The 25,126-nt window shown below is 37.0% G+C and overlaps 1 pseudogene; it reads right to left on the reverse strand.

Moving 5' to 3' along the window:
* Positions 1-16,042: 16,042 nt before the first annotated feature.
* Positions 16,043-21,561, reverse strand: LOC118540192 (cyclin-dependent kinase-like 1 pseudogene; annotated as a pseudogene).
* Positions 21,562-25,126: the final 3,565 nt, after the last annotated feature.

The following is a 25,126-nucleotide window of genomic DNA, read 5'->3' on the forward strand; positions in this document are numbered from 1 at the left end:
CATTTAATCATCATAGCAAATGTATTGTTATTCTAAGTTTATAGATATGGAAATTGAGATTTAGAAATGCTAAGTGGTTTCCCAAAGTTATGGAATTATTAAGTAATAGATATTCCCACCCACTTTAATGATAACATCACTATACTCTCATTTAAGGCAAATCATAAAGAGACTGATGTTCACAGTAGGAAAAATTTATATACATATATAGTAGTAAGATTTCTGTTCATGGTTATACTGTGAAATGTAACTGCAATTAGTAACTGAAGAAAGACTTTTTTTTTTTTTTTTGAATCATGAAGAAGAACTTGAAATTCAAATCCATTATCTTTCACTAGTCTCATTTCAACAAAGACAAAAGAGGCTAGTTCAAATTAACAATGCAATAGCAGAGAGAGTTAGCAACATAAATGTATATATAACTTACAAATAACCAATAAACTCACTGCTCTCCTGGCTGTTCTTCCTATTAGCCTTTTTCAATTCATTGTATTTAAAAAGATTTATAGATTGTCAAGCCATATCTTTCCTCAGTGATACATATTTTGTAGTCAAAATGGAAAGATTGACATTTTCCTGCTATGATCCTTAGTTCATTCTGAGATTAGTCAGACCTGAAAGAAAAAGCAGGGTGTCTTTAAAAGATTATACACTGATATATTTAGATAAACCTATGCTGTGTAAATACGACATTAATGGAGTTAAACTCCAAAGAAGCAAAATGAATCATTCTCTCAGAGTATGCTGCCTCCAGTAAGAGTCAGAGGTTTCTTTTGTTGTAAATAACAAGAGAAATAAAAATGAATAAAGTCAGCAGAGAAGAGAAGATTTGAAATAGAGCAACATTATAGTTTTTGGAAATTGATCTGTTCTGTGTAAGCAGAGACAATAAGTTAAGTAGGAAAAGGACTCAAGAATAGAAATGAAACCCTGCTTATTAGATCAAGGAGACCTGTGCTCTCTCAGACTATGGTATTTTCTTCCCCTCTAACAAAGAAGAAGGTCAGTCTTAAGACTTGAAATGTAGGTATAACTGTGCAATACAAACATCTGTGTCAGAATTTGTAAGTGAAGATAAATGGAAAATAACCAGGTAGTAATGAAAGAGAATAAGCTACAGTGCTTAAATCTGGGCACTGGTCATTTCATGGGTAGATTTGGAGTGGCTTACGAATGAGGAGCTGCAGAAAAAGAAAATGAGTTTTCGTTCACAAGTGGCTTTTAGTAACCAATAGAGAAGACATTAGCAAGTGTGTATATATTGTAGTACTAGACTCCCCACCACCATTGAAAGAACTGAAAGAAATTTGAAAGAACTGAAAAGGGGAAAATATTATCCCAAAGAGTAGTATGTAAGTACTAACATACATATGACAATATTGTTTTTCCTCCCAGGAGGTAGGTCACGGGATTCCTCAGATCAGTAATTTACAGATTCCTGAGAGAATTGTTTCTTCCCTTCCATAGTCATGCATCTGTACAGTTTACTGCCATTACTGTGAATGACAGTTACAACTTTTGTAACAAAAGGGCAAGGCTGACTGGGAACTGAAAGTTGAAGATGAAAATGGCAGTAGAGTTTTCTGTGGTTTTTGTCTCATAAAAGTTATGTTCAATATTATTACATTCCCCAATATAGACAGCTTCTAAAATGGTGGTGGTGGTAGTGGTGGTGGTGGTGGTAATAGTAGTAGCATTTAGTCCAACCTAAATCTGTCTAAAACATCCCTGATAATTCAGTGCTGACCTACGCTTGAATGCTTCCAATATAGGAAAATCATTACTGACTAGAGTAGTATGGTCATTTTTGACCTAGACAGTTTTGATTTCTGAAAATAAGGCTTCTACCAAACAAAAACCAACTCCTGTGATTCCTAATAGCTTAGGGTCTACCAGACAGAGAGCTACTATGTCCTCTCTCTATTTTTTCACTAATCTTTCAACCTGTAGTCTAAAAATACCTGGTTTCTTTAATTACATTTTTAATGATATGTTACTAAATTTCTTCACCATGATAGTGTTAATGGTATGTATCATCGTTATTATGTCTATTCTTCTTCCAATACAGAAGCATAACTAATACTTTATGCCATTTTAAGTTTCATGCTTTTTATGAAGTTTCTTAAAACACTTTTAATCTCTATTAAAATTCTCTTTATTGAATCTCATATGTCTAGTGTAAAACCTACATAAAATAAGTTGTAATTTCTAGATATTCAGGGTAATTAATGCTAGTTTCCATAAAATACATAAAAAACAAATTTCAGTAGCTTTATACAATAGGAGTTTATTTTTCACTCATTCAAAATCCAGTGTGGAAGTTGTTGGTTGGGAGTTTCTTCTGGGAATCATGTCCCCATTTATTAACTAAGGAATCCAGGCTCCTCCTATCTGGGTCATTGCCCAGAGATTCCATGGCTATGACAAAAGGAGAATTGACAGGGTGCCTGGGGGGCTCAGTTGATTAAGTGTCTGCCTTCAGCTCAGGTCATGATCCCAGGGTCCTGGGATCGAGTCCCACATTGGGTTCCCTGCTCAGCGGGGAGTCTGCCTCTCCCTCTACCCCTCCCCCCTGCTTGTGATCTCTCTCTCTCTGATAAATAAATAAAATCTTTTTTTTTTTAAAGGAGAATTGACAGAACAATAAGACATGGTTTGAAACTTGAAGCCAAGTTTGAAAATAGTACATATTATATCCATCCACGTTATGCTGACCAAAATTAGTCATATTGCCTTACTTAGTCACAGGGTGCTTCAATGTAGTCTTTATGTGTATCCAGGAGGTAAATTAGATGGTTTGATGAATACTTAACAATATCTCTGCCACACATTTTCTCTTTCTCTCGAAACACGTGACTTAGTTTGGGGAAGCAAGATGATCACAGGAAAGTGAATGAACAATGAAGAGTACAACACTTGAGAAAATTTTCTGGATAAAGAATTTGAACTAGCCATTGAAAGATTAAAAAGTATTTTGTTAGGTGGTGAGAAGCATTCCTGGTGAAGTAGCTCACATAGGCAAATGTTTAGAGCAATGAAAGTATAGGACTTTCTTATTGGATAGTTGACTATCTGGATCCTTATACTTAACACAGATTGATCTAGTACCAAGCACAGCACATGCTTACCCTCACTAAATAGCAATTAACACATTAATTACCCCTTTCCAGAGGCCCCTTCCGAATTAGAGTTAAGGTGTATTGACGCCTGGGAGTTGGCATTACATTTATTGTAATACTTGCCATTTTAACGTGTACCTTTCATGAATATGCAGTATCTTCACATGAACAAACTTTGAGTTTTGACTTTGACTTTACTTACCTGATTTAATATGATTTTGGTAGACAAACCCTTCCAAATACTTTTAAATATCCCAGCCTTCGATGTCATTGCACCCTCTTCTGAATCCTAATTGTTTCACAGTAAGTTTATCTTCCCCTATAGATTTTACACTCTTCAAAAATGAAGTTTTGGATATTTTAATGTCCTCAGCACAGTGCAGAAAACTTAATAATTGTTAGTGACTTGTTAGCTGTTGTGATTCTTTGGATTTTTAAGCTCTCTAGCATTGCAGTAATTTTCCTTCTCTTTACATGGGCCTTTATACTAGAAGAACAACAAAACCCCTGAATTTTGTCTATAAATCTTCTCATCCTTTTCATCTTTATTACTATACAGTAAAGGAGCAAAGAGCTAAGTTGAAGTAATTAGCACTATAGTTCAGCTCTGGTCTCCCTAATCCATCTTCTGAGGTTTGGGGCAGAACTGAATATTAGTAAATGTCTTATTCATACTGGATCAACAACATATAAGCTAAATATTTTAAAACTCTGTATGTAAAATAAAAATACTTTATTCATACATTACTCTGTGACATTTGATATCCTTGATTGACTTTAAGTTCTGTTACCATCCCTCTTTGCCCAAGCATTGGGGAAAGTATGATTGCTAATCAGTATTTTTCTGCCAAGCATGAAACTTCAATAAGTGAAAGGAAGCAAAGAAACATCACCTCAAATCCAATTCATGGCCAGTGAGGGTGCTTCTAGAAGTATATTTTAGTAACTAATTTTAAATCTATTAAATTGCAGCTTAAATTGAATGATGATAGAGAAGAATGGATCAGTTGAAATCACAAAATGATGCAAACAAACTGATTCTTAATTCCCTAACCTGAAGTGTATTCTCCTTGATAACTCAGAGTAGTTCAACTTGCTGCTTCTTCATTGTCACAGTGATGTATTATTAAGTATCTTGAGAAAATAGAAAAAGTTCTAAGGAGCTCCCTATCTTAGGCTGAGTCACTGAGGCATCCCACTGGGAGATGCCTTCAATTCTGGAGTCAGGTTCTGACTAGCTGTTGTATGAAGTTGGGCGTCTATTTTCCCCTGTCTTAATGAAAAACAAAAATGGCAGTCCCAAGAATGCGATAAAGTGGTCAAAATGTCAGCCTTGCCAATCCAAAGAATAACTATTATTCTAGGCAGATGAAAGTTACGAAAAATATGTGAAAAGAGGGGCCCTTGTGGGAATAAAGAGTCTTTTAAAAAGCTACACTTTTCCCAGAAAACAAGTTTTGAGACTGCTAGAACAATTTAGGGAAGGACTTTGCTTGAAACACTCCCTATTATTCTTACCCCACCTCACAGAAAACAGAAAAAATTCACCCAGCCAAGACATATGAAATCACATCTTGAAGTCTCAATGATTTCTTAAAGCTATTTCCTCTTTTGCCTAAGCTCAGCAGCTCTGTTCTTCACTCAACTAAATCTCTTCAAAATTATCTGAACTTCATAGCAATATTGCAGCTACAAGTCTTTGTCACTACTGCTTTCTGGCAGTCATCCCTGAGGGGGGAACAATATACTTATTAATTTTAGAATGTAGATAATGGGTAGATCAATTCTTTTAAGAGTTGAACTCCTCTCTGGGCATATCGGGCTGAACAATGAAATAACTGTCTTTAAAGTCAAGGTCAGGAAAAACATAGCCATGATAAGTAGAGGAGAAATCACTAAATAGAGAATAAAAAGGAGGAGGAGGAAGGAGTAAAGACATTCCCTAAGGTAATGAACCTGGTGAGGAAGTAGAGCATTTTAAGGCCCAAAGAAACTACAATAGGCTGAAATTTGAAGTTTCAAGAATTAAAAGCATATCAGGATGTCCAATTCATATAAATGGCCAATATTAATAGAATAGTTAATCCAAAGAGGGCATGGTTTTACATGTGTTTGCATACGAAGTAACATTATTTAATCCTCAATAAATTTGCAAGTGGAATGCTATTAAAATATCTATTGTACATATGAGGAAACCAAGTCTCAACGGGGTGCAGTAATTTACTCAAGGTTATCCCAGTATGGGATAGCAGAGCTCAGATTTGAACTCACAGTAGGTTAATTAATCATCATATATATTGTGGTCAAAGAACCACACAGTGCAGTTTTGTGAGGGAAAGTGGGGAGTTGGAGAAGCAAAAAAAGCTAGCATAGCTTATTAAGAAAAAGAAATAGAAGAAATACCGTGGCATCAGCTTATCTCCTGATCTGTTGTCATTCCCTGCTCCAACTACATTTTCTGTCCTCATCCAAGAAGTGGAAGTTGTTAAAATATAATTCAGGGGAGATAAACCCTAGGTTTTAAACCTCAGCCTTTCATTCCAGTTAACAGCTCAGATCTTGTTATCTATAGATTTTTGCTTTCACACAGATATTTCTCTTCCCACTTTCTTTCTCTAACTTTTCTTATTTCCTCCATATATGAAAACTCATGTGGTCCACAGATTGTTCTATCTCTAAATCAGTCTGTCATTCACTGAGTCTTGTCTTCTTTGTGTTCATATCTAGAGAGTTCACTTTAGCTGTACAATTCTGCTTTTTTGGTACATTTTTTTCACCTTTTTTTCTTTGATTAACACTTTGATGTCAGATTGTATTACTTTTAGCTGAATTGTAATGCATATATAACAGAAAAGATTGTTTCAATGAGTTCTTGAATATTTTTGAATATGGAAATATTCAAATATTCACCAAAAATTTCAAAGAGGAAATTAAAGAAAGAACAGAACCTTCCATGTTGATTTGAATTTAGTACCTAAAATGAATTTAGCACATTTTAAGTCATCATTTCAAAGAAAGGAGACACAAATTTACATTCACTTCTGTGTAAGATAACAGAACTCACTTTTTCAAGAACTGATGTGTCATGGATAATGTTTTAAAATACTACACAAAATATCGGGCATACATTCAGGTATACAGGACAAGTAAATTGTATGGTAAAGAGTTTAGTTCAGAAATTTCACAATTCAGATTAATTTGGTTTTAAGTGAGATGAAATGTTAACAAAAAAAGACAGGATGGTGGAGAATTATGAGTCAGGAGTTAGTCACAGGCAGCAGAGTCTGTCACAATTACCTAAAGAGTTATCTGTAGAACACCTATTTGACAATTACCTGTGTGCTTTTAAAAATCAGAATCCACAGTTTCTTCTCAGACTAACTCCGGCATAGTATTTGGGATGAGTTTGTGAACAACTGGATATGGGGACTCAAAAGATGTTTTCTGGGTCTGTTTTTTTCTCCCTCTCCACTTTTCAGTGTTAACTCAGTTAACATTTTCTCTGGGTTAACTATCTGGAACATTTTATCCTCTTTGTCACAAATTGGCTGCCAGGCATGCCCAAAGCTATTTTCTCTTGGATTCATATCCAGCAGAAAAAATGAGTCTGCTCCTTCCATAGCTCAATTAAAAGGCCCAGCCTTTAAAAAATCACTTCAGTGGGCAATGGGGAACCCTGTACCATCAACAACTAAATCATATTTTGTGATATAGAAAGATGATTTATGAGAGTTTGGAGAATGGATTTGGAAGAGGAAGAAAAGACTGGAAATTTGGGACTGTTGAAATAACTAGGTGAAAGTAAAAGGAGCCTGAATTGATAAGTAGAAGTGAGAAAAAAGACAAAAATATAGAGCCAAGAGATATTTCAGAGGTGTAGTTGACACGTTTTGACTGGATGTATGTGTGGCGGTAGAAGGCACATTTCTATATTGGGCAACGGGTGGATTTAACTTCAGGCATATGTAGGTCCAAAAGTTCAGATTATGTCATCAGACTTTTTCTCTTGCATATCTTTGTTCATCATTCCATTTTCCTTCTAGGGAAGGCTCCTATCCAACAGCAACCACAGCACTCGTAGAGATTAGATTCCTTAAACAAATGATTCTGGAGTAATTGTTTGTGTCATTCAGTGAAATTGTTTTTGTCGACTGTGTCAATTCCCCCCAAATGCCTTTATTTTTTTTTTATTTTATTATGTTAATCACCATACATTACATCATTAGTTTTTGATGTAGTGTTCCATGATTCATTGTTTGCGTATAACACCGAGTGCTCCATTCAGTATGTGCCCTCTTTAATACCCATCACGAGGCTAACCCATCCCCCACCCCAGAAACCTCTGTTTCTCAGAGTCCATAGTCTCTCATGGTTCGTCTCCCCCTCCGATTTCCCCCCTTTTGTTTTTCTCTTCCTACTATCTTCTTCTTTTTTGTTTTAACATATAATATATTATTGTTTCAGAGGTACAGGTCTGTGATTCAACAGTTTTACACAATTCACAGCGTTCACCATAGCACATACACTCCCCAATGTCTATCACCCAGCAACCCTCAGTTTGTTTCCTGAGATTAAGAATTCCTCATATCAGTGAGATCATATGATACATGTCTTTCTCTGATTGACTTATTTTGCTCAGCATAATACCTTCCAGTTCCATCCATGTCGTTGCAAATGGCAGGATTTCATTCCTTTTGATGGCTGTATAATATTCCATTGTATATATATACCACTTCTTCTTTATCCATTCATCTGTTGATGGACATCTTGGCTCTTTCCATAGTTTGGTTATTGTGGACATTGGTGCTATAAACATCGGGGTGCATGTACCACTTCGGATCCCTACCTTTGTATCTTTGGGGTAAATACCCAGTAGTGCAATTGCTGGGTCTAATGGTAGCAATATTTTCAACTTTTTGAGGAACCTCCATACTGTTTTCCAGGGTGGCTGCACCAGCTTGCATTCCCACCAGCAGTGTAGGAGGGTTCCCCTTTCTCCACATCCCTGCCAACACTTGTCATTTCCTGACTTGTTAATTTTAGCCATTCTGACTGGTGTGAGGTGGTATCTCACTGAGGTTTTGATTTGGATTTCCCTGATGCCGAGCGATGTTGAGCACTTTTTCATGTGTCTGTTGGTCATTTGGATGTCTTCTTTGTAGAAATGTCTGTTCATGTCTTCTGCCCATTGTTTGATTGGATTATTTGTTCTTTGGGTGTTGAGTTTGATAAGTTCTTTATAGATTTTGGATACTAGCCCTTTATCTGATATGTCATTTGCAAATACCTTCTCCCATTCTGTCGGTTGTCTTTTGGTTTTGTTGACAATTTCTTTTGCTCAGCAAAAGCTTTTTTCTTGATGAAGTCCCAATAGTTCATTTTTGCCCTTGCTTCCTTTGCCTTTGGCGATGTTTCGAGGAAGAAGTTGCTGCGGCTGAGGTTGAAGAGTTTGCTGCCTGTGTTCTCCTTTAGGATTTTGATGAACTCCTGTCTCACATTTAGGTCTTTCAACCATTTGGAATCTATTTTTGTATGTGGTGTAAGGAAATGGTCCAGTTTCATTCTTCTGCATGTGGCTGTCCAATTTTCCCAACACCATCTGTTGAAGAGAGTGTCTTTTTTCCCATTGAACATTCTTTCCTGGTTGTCGAAGATGAGTTGACCATAGAGTTGAGGGTCCATTTCTGGGCTCTCTATTCTGTTCCATTGATCTATGTGTCTGTTTTTGTGCCAGTACCATACTGTCTTGATGAATACAGCTTTGTAATACAGCTTGAAGTCCAGAATTGTGATGCCACCAGCTTTGCTTTTCTTTTTCAACATTCCTCTGGCTATTTGGGGTCTTTTCTGGTTCCATACAAATTTTAGGATTATTTGTTCCATTTCTTTGGAAAAAGTGGATGGTATTTTGATAGGGATTGCATTAAATGTGTAGACTGGCTCTTTCCATAGTTTGGCTATTGTGGACATTGACATCTTCACAATATTTGTTCTTACAATCCATGAGCATGGAACGTTTTTCCATTTCCTTGTGTCTTCCTCAATTTCTTTCTTGAGTATTTTATAGTTTTCTGAGAACAGATTCCTTGACTCTGGTTAGATTTATTCCTAGGTATCTTATGGTTTTGGGTGCAATTGTAAATGAGATCGACTCTTTAATTTCTCTTTCTTCTGTTTTGTTGTTGGTGTATGGGAATGCCACTGATTTCTGTGCATTGATTTTATATCCTGCCATTTTACTGAATTCCTATATGAGTTCTAGCAGTTTTTGGGTGGAGTCTTTTGGGTTTTCCACGTGAAGTATCATAACATCTGCAAAGAGTGAGAGTTTGACTACTTCTTTGCTGATTCAGATGCCTTTTATTTCTTTTTGTTGTGTGATTGCTGTGGCTAGGACTTCTAGTACTCTGTTGAATAGCAGTGGTGATAGTGGACATCCCTGCCGTGTTCCTGACGTTAGGGGAAAAGCTCTCAGTTTTTCCCCATTCAGAATGATGTTCGCTTGTATGTTTCTCATAGATGGCTTTTACGATATTGAGGTATGTACCCTCTATCCCTATACTCTGAAGAGTTTTGATCAAGAAAGGATGCTGTGCTTTGTCAAATGATTTTTCTGGATCTATTGAGAGGATCATATGATTCTTGTTCTTTCTTTTGTTAATGTATTGTATCACGTTGATTGATTTGTGGATGTTGAAACAACCTTGCAACCCAGGAATAATCCCACTTGGTCATGGTGAATAATCCTTTTAATGTACTGGTTGGATCCTGTTGGCTAGTATTTTGGTGAGAATTTTTGCATCTGTGTTCATCAAAGATATTGGTCTGTAATTCTCCTTTTTGATGGGGTCTTGGATTTGGGGATCAAGGTAATGGTGGCCTCATAAAACAAGTTTGGAAGTTTTCCTTCCATTTCTATTTTTTGGAACAGTTTCAGAATAGGTATTAATTCTTCTTTAAATGTTTGGTAGAATTCCCCTGGGAAGCCATCTGGCCCTGGGCTTTTGTTTGTTGGGAGATTTTTGAAGACTGCTTCAATTTCCTTAGTGGTTATAGGTCTGTTCAGGTTTTCAATTTCTTCCTGGTTCAGTTTTGGTAGTTGATACATCTCTAGGAATGCATCCATTTCTTCCAGATTATCTAATTTGCTGGCATATAGCTGCTCATAATATGTTCTTATAATTGTTTGTATTTCTTTGGTGTTGGTTGTGATCTCTCCTCTTTCATTCATGATTTTATTTATTTGGGTCCTTTCTCTTTTCTTTTTGATAAGTCTGGCCAGGGGTTTATCAGTCTTGTTAATTCTTTCAAAGAACCAGCTCCTAGTTTCGTTGATCTGTTCTACTGTTCTTTTGGTTTCTATTTTATTGATTTCTGCTCTGATCTTTATTATTTCTCTTCTCCTGCTGGGTTTAGGCTTTATTTGCTGTTCTTTCTCTAGCTCCCTTAGGTGTAGGGTTAGGTTGTGTATTTGAGACCTTTCTTGTTTCTTGAGAAAGGCTTATATTGCTATATACTTTCCTCTTAGGACTGCCTTTGCTGCATCCCAAAGATTTTGAATAGTTGTGTTTTCATTTTCATTGGTTTCCATGAATTTTTTAAATTCTTTTTTAATTTCCTGGTTGACCCATTCATTCTTCAGTAGGATGCTCTTTAGCCTCCATGTATTTGAGTTCTTTCCGACTTTCCTCTTGTGATTGAGTTCTAGTTTCAAAGCATTGTGGTCTGAAAATATGCAGGGAATAATCCCAGTTTTTGGTACCAGTTGAGACCTGATTTGTGACCTAGGATGTGATCTATTCTGGAGAATGTTCCATGGGCACTAGAGAAGAATGTGTGTTCCGTTGCTTTGGGATGGAATGTTCTGAATATATCTGTGAAGTCCATTTGGTCCAGTGTGTCATTTAAAGTCTTTATTTCCTTGTTGATCTTTTGCTTAGATGATCTGTCCATTTCAGTGAGGGGGGTGTTAAAGTCCCCCACTATTATTGTATTATTGTCAATGTGTTTCTTTGCTTTTGTTATTGCCTTATATAATTGGCTGCTCCCATGTTAGGGGCATAGATATTTACAATTGTTAGATCTTCTTGTTGGATAGACCGTTTAAGTAGGATATAGTGTCCTTCCTCATCTCTTATTACAGTCTTTGGTTTAAAATCTAATTTGTCTGATATAAGGATTGTCACTCCAGCTTTCTTTTGGTGTCCATTAGCATGGTAAATGGTTTTCCACCCCCTCACTTTAAATCTGGGGGTGTCTTTGGGTCTAAAATGAGTCTCTTGCAGACAGCATATCAATGGGTCTTGTTTTTTAATCCAATCTGATAGCCTGTGTCTTTTGATTGGGGCATTTAGCCCATTTACATTCAGGGTAACTATTGAAAGATAGGAATTTAGTGCCATTGTATTTCCTGTAAGGTGACTGTTACTGTATATTGTCTGTGTTCCTTTCTGGTCTATGTTGCTTTTAGGCTCTCTCTTTGCTTAGAGGACCCCTTTCAATATTTGTTGTAGGGCTGGTTTCGTGTTTGCAAATTCCTTTAGTTTTTGTTTGACCTGGGAGCTTTTTCTCTCTCCTTCTATTTTCAATGACAGCCTAGCTGGATATAGTATTCTTGGCTGCATATTTTTCTCATTTAGTGCTCTGAATATATCATGCCAGTCCTTTCTGGCCTGCCAGGTCTCTGTGGATAGGTCTGTTGCAAGTCTAATGTTTCTACCATTGTAGGTTACATATCTCTTCTCCCGAGCTGCTTTCAGGATTTTCTCTTTGTCTCTGAGACTCGTAAGTTTTACTATTAGATGTCGGGGTGTTGACCTATTTTTATTCATTTTGAGAGGGGTTCTCTGTGCCTCCTGGATTTTGATGCCTGTTTCCTTCCCCAAATTAGGGAAGTTCTCTGCTATAATTTGCTCCAATATACCTTCTGCCCCTCTCTCTCTTTCTTCTTCTTCTGGGATCCCAATTATTCTAATGTTGCTTCGTCTTATGGTATCGCTTATCTCTCGAATTCTGCCCTTGTGATCCAGTAGTTGTTGATCTCTCTTTTTCTCAGCTTCTTTATTTTCCATCATTTGGTCTTCTATATCACTGATTCTCTCTTCTGCCTCATTTATCCTAGCAGTTAGCGCCCCCATTTTTGATTGCACCTCATTAATAGCCTTTTTGATGTCGACTTGGTTAGATTTTAGTTCTTTTATTTCTCCAGAAAGGGTTTCTCTAATAACTTCCATGCTTTTTTCAAACCCAGCTAGTATCTTTAAAATCATGATTTTTTTTTTTTTTTAAGATTTTATTTATTTATTTGTCAGAGAGAGAGAGACAGAACACAAGCAGGGGGAGAGGCAGGCAGAGGGAGAAGCAGGCTCCCTGTCGAGCAAGGAGCCCGATGTGGGACTCGATCCCAGGACCCTGGGATCATGACGTGAGCCGAAGGCAGCTGCTTAGCCAACTGAGCCACCCAGGCATCCCTAAAATCATGATTCTGAAGTCTAGGTTCGACATCGTACTAATGTCTGTATTGAGTAGGTCCCTGGCAGTCAGTGCTACCTCTTGTTCTTTTTTTTGAGGTGATTTTTTCCATCTTGTCATTTTGTCCAGAGGAGAATAGATGAATGAGAGAACAAAATGCTAACAGGGTAACAGCGTCCCCAGAAAATATACTCTAAACAAATCAGAAGAGACCTGAAACCAGGGGAAAAGAAAAGGAAAGAAAGAAAAAAGAAAAAGAAAAGAAAAAGAGAAAGATAAAAACAAACAAAAACAGAACAAAACAAAAAAAACCAGAATATGATCAAATATGATCAGGCTGGTGCATAGATCAGTGCCACACACTAGATTTTGGGTGTATTTTGGTCTGTTAGAAGAAAGTGACTCCCAAAATTTTAAAGAAAGAAAAACTTATATGTGTACAAAAATAAGGGTTGATATGATGAAGGGATGGAATATGACTGTAAAGATGAAAATTATAAAAGATTTTATAAAAGGAATTGATAAGATAAGAAGTTGGTTGAAAAAAGAAAGAAGAGAATTAAAAAAAAAAGAAAAAAAAAGGGAGAGAATGTGATCAGGCAGGAGACTAGAACAAAGCCATACACTAAAGTTTTAGGGTATGTTTTGATCTGTTAGAAGAATCTGTATCTCAAAATATTAAAGAGAGAACTACTTATATATATATATGCCAAAAATAAGGGTAAGTACTATGAAGGGATAGAATATGACTCTAAAAATGAAAATAAAAATGTTTTTTAAAAAAGGGATTGGTAAGATGTTGGTTGAAAAGGGAAAAAGAACAATTAAAAAAAAAAAAGACAGTTAAAAAAAAAGAAAAAAAATTAACTTTGAAAGACTAAAGAATCATGGTAAAAAAGCCATGGATTCTATGTGCAGTATTCCCCTAGCTCTGGAGTTTTGCTGTTCTCATTGATTGGTAAACTTGGTCTTGTCTGTCTGTTCTTGCTGATCTTTTGGGGGAGGGACCTGTTGCCGTGGTTCCCAAATGTCTTTGCCGGAGGCGGAATTGCCCCTCCCTTGCTGGTCCAGGCTAAGTAATCTGCTTCGGTTTGCTCTTGGGAGCTTTTGTTCCCTGCAAGCTTTCCGTACAGCTTTGGAGGACGAGAGTGAGATGGTGGCCTCCCAGTGTCCGCCCTGGAGGAGCCGAGAACTCAGGGCCCCGCTCCTCAGTGAGTCCCCAGAGAAAAGCAGTCAGTCACTCCCGTCTCCCCGGTCTCCGGCAGCACTCCGTGCTCACCTGGCCTGTGACTGAGCATTTCTATCTCTGGCACACGACCCTGTGTGGAGTCTCCAAACCCAGCAGATCCCTGTGGTGTGCTTCCGTGCTGCTCCTCCCGGGGGAAGATGGGGGGGTCTCCCCGGATCTGCCGCTTTTTGGGTCCCCGCTGGAGGAGCAGTGGGCTGACTGTGCCATGGATCACAGTTTATGGCAACCCCGAGCTGAGAGCCCGTGCCTCGGCTCCGTCTCTGCAGCCGGCTTCCCTGCTCCGCTACCTGGGAGCTCTGCTGCACTCAGGCACCCCCAGTCTTTCCGGACCCCAAGGGTCCTGATACCACACTGTCCCATGAGGGTTCCACCCCCCGCTTAGCCACTGGAGTGATGTCCCTCAGCGGAACCGACTTCTAAAAGTTCCGATTTTGTGCTCCGCGGCTCTGTCACTTGCCAGAAGTGGCTGACGGAGGCCCCTCCCCCGCCATCTATCCTCCCGAATATCACCTTGGATTCACTTCTCCACATGTCCTACCTTCCAGAAAGTGGTCGCTTTTCTGTTCAGAGAGTTGTTGCTATTCTTTTCTTTGATCTCCTGTTGAGTTCGTAGGTGTTCAGAATAGTTTGATCCCTATCCAGCTGAATTCCTGGGACCAGACAAAATCCAGGTCTCCTACTCCTCCGCCATCTTGCTCCACCCCCTGCCTTTTAGTTTTGTTGATTGTTTCCTTCACTGTGCAGAAGCTTTTTTTTTGATGTAGTCCCAACAGTTTATTTTTGCTTTTGTTTCCCTTACCTCAGGAGACATGTCTAGAAAGAAGTTGCTACAGCTTTTGTACTCTCCCAAGATTATTATGGTTTCAGTTCTCACATTTAGGTTTTTAATCCTTTTTGAATTTATTTTTATGGTGTAAGAAAGTGGCCCAATTTCATTCTTTCTCATGTTGCTGTCTAGTTTCCCCAACACCATTTATTGAAGAGACTGTCTTTTTCCACTGGATATTCTTTCCTCCTTTGTTGAAGATTAATTGACCATAGAGTTGTGGGGTCATTTCTGGGTTTTCTATTCTGTTACACTTATCTATGGAGACACTGAGAAATTTTAAAAGTAGCCCACGTGAACACAACTAAGACAGTATTAAGAGTAACAAAGTGCTGAGGTAAAAAGTCTCTTTTTAAAGTTGCAGTAATTAAAGTTTTCTGAGAGCTGAAGAGCTGCAACCTGACTTGTAATTCACATATGTTGTTTATATCCTCTTAACTGATCATTTTAAAATGGCCAATTGTTACAAATCCAGAAGGGATCACATCCTATATGGCAATGAAACTCTGAGGAATCCCAGCCCCCATGACTATGTATGGTACCACCACTCTTTTTGCTGTAGTTCAGAGACATTCATGAGTAGATGAAACATTTCCAATGTAAAGTATAATTCTTATTAAATTCATTAAAATGGTAGTGCTGATTGGAATTTGTATTATCTGATTAAAGTGCCACCTACTGGGGCCTCTGGGTGGCTCAGTTGGTTAGGTGTTTGTCTTTGGCTCAGGTCATGATCCTGGGGTCCTAGGATAGAGCCCTGCATTGGGCTCCTTGCTCAGAGGGGAGTCTGCTTCCCCCTCTCCCTCTGCCTGCTGCTCCCCCTGCTTGTGTTCTCTCTCTCTCTGTGTCAAATAAACAAATAAAACCTTAAAAAAAAAAAGTTCCACCTACTTTGGAATTTTGCTAAGAATCCCTTAGAACCTCTCCCTGTCTTACATGATCCATCTTTAATTCACACATTCCATAATAGTGTAGTAAGGAGTTTATATAAGCACACAGGAAAGTTAAAGTTTTCTAGCTTCTATATGAGCTTCCATTCATCTTTGTATCTAAGGATAAACACTTCTGAGACACATCATCAGATGACATGTAATTCAAAATTTTCTTTTTGTTTTTTTGTTTTGTTTTGTTTTGTTTTGGGGGGGTAGTAAGTACAGTTTTTATTTCTGTCCTTTAGCTCAGCTGCTTAGATACAACAAAAATACAAGTGAAAATCCAAACAAGTGTTTCCTTTCCGTTCTGATCACCATCGTGAAGCCTGGAAGGCTGCCTCCGGAATTTCCCTTTCTGTTCTGCCAGGTGGCCTCCCCCCTCCCCCCGCCCCCTCCCCCCCGTTTATTACTTATGTATTCTCCTGATGTTCTTTCAACATCATGATTGTTTTCAAGCAAACGTATACATTTCATTTTCTCCAAATTATTAACTCCTTTTTCATCATCCATCTCCAAGCTCCTTAAATGTTTGGAAATTGGTAGTTCAGTTTCTTCATATTCCAGTAGTACTTCTTATTATCCAAAGCTGGAAGGAAGCCACTGCTGGTCAGCTGAGGTAGGCCCTGCAACCCAGGCAGGTGCTTTCGGCTCTGTCTTAGGGTCTTCCTTATCGGTCGGTCAAGCTCTTTGGCCGAAGCCCCCATTTCTCTGATGCTATCAAAATACGGATGCTGTAACAGCTGTTCACATGTCAGTCTCTCAGCAGGATTCATGTGGAGACAGCCCTTTAAGAGCCCCAGGGCAGGATAAGAGATGTTTGGAAATTTTAATTCCAGTGGTTCCATATCTTCAGGGTCTGGAATTTTCACCCCACTGAAGTCCTGATTTGTGCTAAATACTTGTTGGTGCCTAGGAATGAGATCTCCCAAGGTCTTCCTGATTAGATAGAGCTGATCTATATCTGATTTTCCTGGCCACAGAGGCACCCCTGACAGCAGCTCAGCAAAGACACAGCCAATTGCCCAAACATCTACTGGGGTGCCGTACTGTGTGTCCCCCACCAAGAGTGCTGGGGAGCGGTACCACCTGGTGGCCACGTAGTCTGTGTAGTAGTCACTCAGTCCAGTCAAAAGCCGAGCAAATCCAAAGTCACAGAGCTTAATCACTGAATGTTTTGTGATGAGGATATTTTCTGGCTTCACATCTCTATGTATGCACTCTGGGGAAAGTCCCTAGATGTCAGCTCCGTCCCACACACCAGAGTTCTTAGAGCTTAGAGGGAATGACTTTTAATCAAATATATGTATAAATCCCTATATATTTAAATAAAGGATTTTGACATCTCCATAGATAATTTTAGTTGATATTTTTGTAGTTCTGCCTTTTTTATATTTCACCCCGTGATTCCTTTTACATTTAAATTTAAATGTGCTATTTTATTTAACCATTTTATTTTGAGGAAATTGAATATTCATATTCATTAGTGAGAAATAATACCAGAGTTCTTAAGCACACTTTGCTTAATTTTTCCAATGGTAACACCCTGCAAAACCATACCAGCATATTGATTTTGAGACAGTCAAGGTATAGAACATTTCCATCACCACAAGAATCCCTCATATTGCCCTTTTATAGCCACACCCACTTTCCTTCCACTTTTACCTTTTCCTTAAAACCCGTCAACCACGAATTTGTTCTCTATTTTTATCATTTTGTCATTTCAAGCATATTATAAAAATGGAATCATATAGTATATAAACATTTTGGTTACATTGGCATGTTTTTACTCATCACAATTCTCTGGAGATACACCCACGTTGTTACATTTATCAATGGTGCATTCTTTTTTACTTTATTCCATGGTATAGATGTACCACATTTGTTTAACCATTTATCCATTAAAGGACACCTGAGATTTTTTTCAGCTTTTGGCTATTACAAATACAATTGATTTGTTTTAAAAACTCATCCCAGCTCTTGAGTGGATAATGGACTACAATGAGAAAGAATGGAAGCAGAGAGACCCAGAGGAAGGTCATGACAGTCAACTCTATGACAAATTCAGCCACCACAGTAGGAAGATTCTTTATGCTGGATCTTGTGGGCACAGGTGACCAACCAGGCTATGTAAGAAGTCTAGTCTCTCCCTAGTCTATGGTAATTAACTACTACTCCCTTTCATAATTTACTTTGGGCAGTTATTTCCCTTGAGGAGAAAAACATAGGCAGTGAAGCCTCTATGTTTCCTGCTTTGAGGCAGACAGAACTGAAAATCAAAACATCTTATATTTAATTGCCAAAATTAATGTGAAAGAGAACAGCAAAAATTTTTGGAAAAAAATTCCCCAAAATCAAAGACATGAAAATGTCAGCTGGGCTCTTATAAATATGGTTTTAATAATGTATATTATATTAAAAAAATGAAATTAGACTTGGGATCTTTCCCCACGAAGGCTTGAGTAATTACCAGTCACAGTTATTTTTTCTCTTGAGCTCTAGGCAACCAACACTGTAATCTGTACTCTAGTCTCATCTATATTACATGTGAGAAGTGTTAGGTCAATGTCTTATTGAAATAAATTTTAGGAAAGGCCATATTTCCTGCCTGATACATATCTTTTGTTAATAATATTATGCTGGAATAACTTAATAGCTGTTATTATGGAGATAATTCCACATCTCTTTTTCTGGTTGTGAGAAAATTGATGCCTACCATCTTTGGAAAATTATTTTCTGATACAATTTTGTTCTTCATCCCTGTTATGGGGCTTTTAAACTATTTTAAGAAGTGTATTTGCAGCTACACTCATCATGGAATGTGAAAGGTCTATGTTTTAGAGTTACTTCACCCTTCTTCCCAATGGGATTTCTCGTACTTCTTTATTGTAATCCTTTACATGTCATTTTATGTGTGAAATCAACTCTGAAACAACTTAAATAGTAGCTTCTAAGATTACCTTTAGTGTTTTGATAGAGAAAAAAGTCTTTCCTATATTTTCTTTTGTAGTTTCCCTTTATCATATGAAGGAAGTTTTCTCTATTCTTAGTATTTTCACATAATTTTCACATGAATGAGTACTAATTTTCAACAAGTAATTTTTTTTTATTTTTCTGTGATGATTATACATTTTGTATTTAATCTTATTAATATAATTAGTTAAACTGGTTGATTTTTCAAATGGGAAAACAATGTTAAATACCTGGAATAAAAACTACTTGATCATAATGGCTTACTATTGATTAGTATTGTTTAATTGAGCATTTTTGCATGTGTATTTATAGAATATACTCGCTTTAAAGTGCCATTTTCATAGCATGCCAGATTTTTAAATCAATAGTGTGTTGATCTCAAAGATTAGTTGAGAAGTACTCTTTTTCTATTCAAGAAAAAATAAGTGTAAAGTTGGTATTGTTTCTTCTTTATTTTTTTTTTATTTTTTTTTATTTTTTTTTAAAGATTTTATTTATTTATTTGAGAGAGAGAATGAGATAGAGCATGAGAGGGTCAGAGGGAGAAGCAGACTCCCTGCCGAGCAGGGAGCCCGATGCGGGACTCGATCCCGGGACTCCAGGATCATGACCTGAGCCGAAGGCAGTCGCTTAACCAACTGAGCCACCCAGGCGCCCGGTATTGTTTCTTCTTTAAATATTGATAAAAATTGTCCTGTGAATCCATCTTGTTTAGGTGTTTTTGGCTTTGCTGTTGTTGCTTTTATTGTCATTGCTGCTGATGTTTTAAGTTTTTTAATTATAAATTTAAGTTCCTTCACAGACATAGAGTATTCACTTCTGAAAAAGTTCATAATGTTGACAAATTTTGTTCCTTAAGAAATTTGACCATTTTAGGGGCAGCTGGGTGCCTCAGTCATTAAGCGTCTGCCTTCAGCTCAGGTCATGATCTCTGGGTCCTGGGATTGAGCCCCGAATCGGGCTCCCTGCTCAGTGAGGAGTCTGCTTCTTCCTCTGTGCTTTCCCACAATTTCTCTCTCTCTCTCTCTCAAATAAATAAAAAAGAAACTTAGGAAAAGAAATTTGACCATTTTATATAAAGTGTCAACTTCATTGGCACAAAGCTTTTCATACTATCCTTTGTATATCTTTTCAATTATGTAAAATCTATACTGATGTAACCTTTTTATTCATTTGTTCTCCATGCTTCTTACACCTTTTTTCATTATTTTCTTCTTCTAATTTTTTTTCTGTGTTTCAGTTTGGAAATTTTATGTTAACCTAACTTCAACTTTACATATCCTGTATTCTATTTTCTATTGAACCTAGCCAATGAGTTTTATTTTCCAATTTTTTTTTCAGTTCTAAAACATTCATTTAATTCTTTATGGATATTGATTCTCTATTGAAAACTGTCATCTTTTATTCACTTGATCCAATCATTCTCTATTTTCTTCACATATTAGTCACAGTCATATTAAATTCCTCATATGCTAATTCCAATATCTGGGTCATCTGGGAGTCTACTTCTATTGTATGTTTTTTTTCTTCATTTCTATAATGCCACATGCTTTCTGCCTCTGCACATCCAATAAATTAAAAAATATTATGGCAGACATGATGCATAATAGAAGTGTAGAGGCTCCAGTGATGTTTCTTTCCAGAGATAGTCCCCCTCTCTTTTTTTTTTTTTTTTTTAAGATAAAATGAGGGTCAGCTCTCCCCAATCAATATGGGATATAGCAACTGTACTAAGATTTCATATATCTCTGGACAATGTTTTTTATACACATTTTTCCTATCCTTTTGGCTGTTAATCTAATGATGCTTAGTCTTCTTATTCTTGAAAGATTGAAGGAGTTTCAGTTACACTCTTCTGACATTTTGACATTAGCTCTTATTTTCACACAATCTTGTTGCTTCAACACTGGCAAATATCTGAATGATAATATTAGATGCATGTCTGAAGCAGACATCTTCATAGTGAGAATTTTCCTAAGAAGTTTGGTAATATTATAGGAGATTTTAATCTACTTTTAATGTGGTCCTACAGTGTCCATGCACAGACCCACAGTAGAAGAATGAAGAAACTGGTTGTTGACTCAGGTTTCTCAAGATTCTAGATTGTCACCTCAGGCACACATGACAACCAAAGATTTGCTGGTTTATTATTCACCCAGTATTCTATATTTTCTTGGGCCAGATCTGATTTCATTCCGTACATAGGATCAGCAAATGCTTCAGGGAAGAAATCAGCAAGAAACTTTCAGTTGTCTTTGAAAGGATCTCTCTAGAATTGCATTCATTTAGTCTGTTTCTTTCATTGTCATCTTTTTTTAATTAAGATTTTTATGTTACTCATTTTATATTTTCTGTACATTGAATCCTCAATGATTTCAGTGACCTTCCCTGGAAGAAAAGTTCTCTACTTGGACCTTAAATTCTGGTATTTATCAGAGTTTAAACCAAGGCCCACTTTATATTCATTAGTTTTTCTATGTTTTCTCATCTTCTTGAGACTCTTAAAATCATTTTTCCAGCCAAAATCCCTTTTCTAAGTTACAGAATGTTACACAAAACTATTTACTTAGCCTCTTGGGTGTTACAAAAGGACCTCAAATTTAAGTCCAGAACTGACCTTAATACCCCTTAAACATGCCCTCTTCAACAGTCTGGTGAATGATACCAAACATTAAATTGTGTGAATTAGAATCATATGAGTTATCCTTGCTATCTCTTTCTACAGTTTTCTGTATCTAGTGCACTGCAAATTACTGATGATTTTACCACGTAAGTATCTTTTTAATCTACTCAGTTTATTATATCTGTATTGCTGTCACTGCTATCACTTACCTCTTCAGTAGAGAGTTGCATATCCTCTTCATTTGTGCCTTCTTCCAATTCATTCTTAAGAGATTGACTTTTTTTTTTTTTTTCCACAAAGCTAACTCTAACTTTGTCACTTTGCTTAAAATTTTTTGGTAACTTCCCATTTTTTATAAGTATGCCGAACATCCTTAGTAAGGCTTTAAATCCCCACCTATATATTCAGCTTCTTTTTGCAAGTGCCTCTCTTTCATGGTCTATTTTCCATCCACACTAGAACTAAGAAGAGATTAGTATAATTATCCCAGAATATTTTGAAATAAATGCTAGACATCATATTTCATTAATAAATGTCTGCATGAACCTCTCATTTATAGATATCTTTTAAAATACCACAGAAATTATTTTTAAATCTAAAATTATGAATACTCAATATTTTCTTAGTAGAATCAAATGTGTACTCAGCCCCCACCACATCCCACTTTGTTTGAATCAGAATCAAGATAATGTCCATACATCTATGGAGACTCTTTTAATATATTGATTCCCTATACTATTTTTGTCATTAATTGTTAAATAAATTTAGTTTATTTGCTCTGTAAAGTCTTCTGCAGTCTGAATGTTGCTGAATACATCCTCGTGGTGTTGTTTAACATGCTAATATTTTCCCTATATTATCTTCTCCTATATTTAGGGGAAGTTTAGAGGCTTAGTTTTAGAGGCTTTTTCAGATCCACATTCAGTTTTTGCAAGAAGTATATTGTAACTGATCTTATGTACTTCCATTGGGAAATACATAATTTCTAGTTGTTTCTATTTTTGGAAGCACAATATTTATTATATGTACCATTAATGCTTTAATACTAGTTTCACCCATTAGATTAAAATTCAATATGTACATGAAACAGTTCTTTATCATTTACCACTGTAACCCAAGTAACTAGCATAGTATCAAATGAAATATTTTCAATATATCTTTAATTAAATGAATAAATGAGTGTGTATCCTATATTTTGCATCATTATGTATTTAGGATTCCAAACTGATCTTGGTGTTCTGCCTTAAGAAGCCTGTGCCTGTTACTTCCTTAGCTGTGTGTAAACTTCAGAACCCTTGGCACATAATATCATATAATATCTCTGTCCAAACCAATTTACTAAGAGAGGGCCAAATGCTAGAATGGTTTCTTGCAGCATAAGCTCATGTCCCTAGTATGACCTCCCATTAAAATGCCTGCCTGATAAACCTCAACACTGCCAGGAGAACCTATTGTTTATTCTCGGCAACACCTGGCAATAGGCCCTTGATCTCAATTTCTTGGAACATTTACTATGGAAGATTTTAGGATTATAAATACTTCCTTGGTCTCTGAGATATACATGTATCTCTTACAACTCAGGAGTGTGTCAAGGAACTGAAAGCCATTCCTTTGAAATAGAATCATCAAGAAGGATAAGGCCTCTGTTTCTAGTCTCAGTGGGAGAATAGGATCTTAAAGTTGATAATTGCCAGCTAGCAGAATTACACATACTCCGACCAACTCTTTGTAATTTCTCACTTAACTGACTCTCCTTGAGTCTCTGCTTGTCCTCCACTCCCTTCTTTTGTTCCCCTTTTAAAATACCTAGTCACGTCTGCACAAATCTAATGAAGCTTCTCTTTCCCCTACTGCATGAAATCCGTTTTCACCACTTCAACTATGTCTGGGTATGTTTATCGTTGACATAGGCTAAAATCATGTAACAATATATGTTGATGAAGTTCTGATATGGTTCCAAGTTGATATAATTAACCCCATCATTTCATATACCCAGAGACCTATGAGCTAATTAGTTATCTTAAAGCTTATAAGTCTCTGCAATTTTATCTTTCTGAAGCTGATTGTAGGGATATGCTCAGTATGCTTCTTAGCTATAGCATTTCTACCCATTCAAACTATACCAAAGATGTTTTTTATTTTTTAACTCTGCTTAATGCTTACTTGATGAAACATAAGCAGGGTGGTCCCTTAGAAAAAAAAAGTTGATGATAGGAGACTCACATTTTGGTTTAGAGTCAAGTAAGCTCACTTAAATCTAATGGGATTTTTTTCACTTTATTCAAAAGACACAGATTATTTCCATAGATGCAGATTAAGTAGAGTTTTTGTGTTTTTATTGCTTTTTCTTTATTTTCTGTTACTTGAGTCACACACTGTCAACTTAGACAAAAGTAATTCTCTCCTAACCACCAATTTGAAATAACTTATACTTTTGCCTTCATTTTCTCAGCCTGCAATAAAAGGTTCAGATACAAAACCAGCCTAGTGCTGCACAATTGTGGGGCAAATCCATATTAAGTTGATAAATCATTCAGGCAGAATTCATTTATCAAAAATACATTTATTTAAATCATAGTTGCTTTGTGTGTGGAGGTACTAGCTTGGTTGTCCAGCACTTACTAAATAATTCATCAAACCCAGATTTGTTTGAGTATACCAAAAAACATCCCATAGTAAAATGAAATAAAAGTCCCTATTGCTGGGAATAATACATTGGAGGAAATGTTGTAGCTCATAATCACATCTTAAATGCTGAGTTCAATAGACTTATATTTCCTGGTGTATTTCATAACAGTTAAAATAAACATAATTTAATACATATTTGGTTATATCTCTTGATTTAAAAATGGTTGGTATTGTCTACTACTATCTTCCTAGGTCTTTCTTCCGCTGGTGAACAGAAAATAGTAACAGTCTCATACAATGGAGACAAAAACCTTTGGTTTTGACCTGAGTTACTAACTGAACACCAATACCTAAGACTACTTTTTCTCTTTATCCAAAATGCTCTAGAACCCAAAGGAAAAACAGTCCCTGCAATTCATGAAACACACATAAAGTCTCTATTAATACTTAAGAGCTAAGACATATCCTTATTTGAAATAATGAATAGTAATAGGAATGATTCTGCATTTGGACCTGAGAGCAGGTTCTTTGTTCTATCCCCAGCAGATGGTGACCCAACAAGTAGAGGTGGATGTTTTTTAGGTACAGTGGTTGGGCAAGCAGGCTCCAGAGTTGGGTTGCTTCATCTAATGTACCAACCTGCTCACTTCCTAGCTGGGTGGACTTGAACTTGGAAACTTTCTCTGTTCCATTTTGAAAGAGATTATATACAATTTCTCTATATTGCCCAGTAGCCATTCAGACTTGCTATATAGGTGTTAGGCAAGCTTGGACGATGTTGTTCTATGAGCTTAAAACATACAATTAAAAGAAATGTTATTTCAGCCTAGAGCAGCCATAAGAATGCTCCCTGCAGACTTCCCACTACAGGGAACATAACTGGACAAGGGCTCTTGCTAATGTTCTCTGAAACCATCCCTGTTTGTGCTGAGGCCACACTTCTTGGGGACTTCACCCAGCCAATAACAGAATGCACCCAGCCAATAACAGAATGCAGTATTAATAAGGTAAGCCACGTCTGTAAGACACAGGACTCTTCTGACTATTGACCTTCGCTCAAGGATTCACAAATAGCCTTGCTGGACCTTCCTAGGTCATTTCCACCCAATCTTCTCTCTTTCACACAGGGGCAGTGTGACAAGCCCAGGCTTTCCTGGCTCCCTGCCACCCCTTCCTCCTCCTCCTCCTCCCCCCGCTTCCTCTTCCCTCTCCTCCTCCTCTCCTTCTCCTCTTTTTTTTTCCCTTCTGAAACAGTTGCAGGCTTATCATGGTCTTGGTATCTGCTACATAGAAAGTAACATGTAGCCC

Source organism: Halichoerus grypus, chromosome 7 (assembly GCF_964656455.1).
Source record: "Halichoerus grypus chromosome 7, mHalGry1.hap1.1, whole genome shotgun sequence".
In the NCBI taxonomy this organism is placed as follows: domain Eukaryota; kingdom Metazoa; phylum Chordata; class Mammalia; order Carnivora; family Phocidae; genus Halichoerus; species Halichoerus grypus.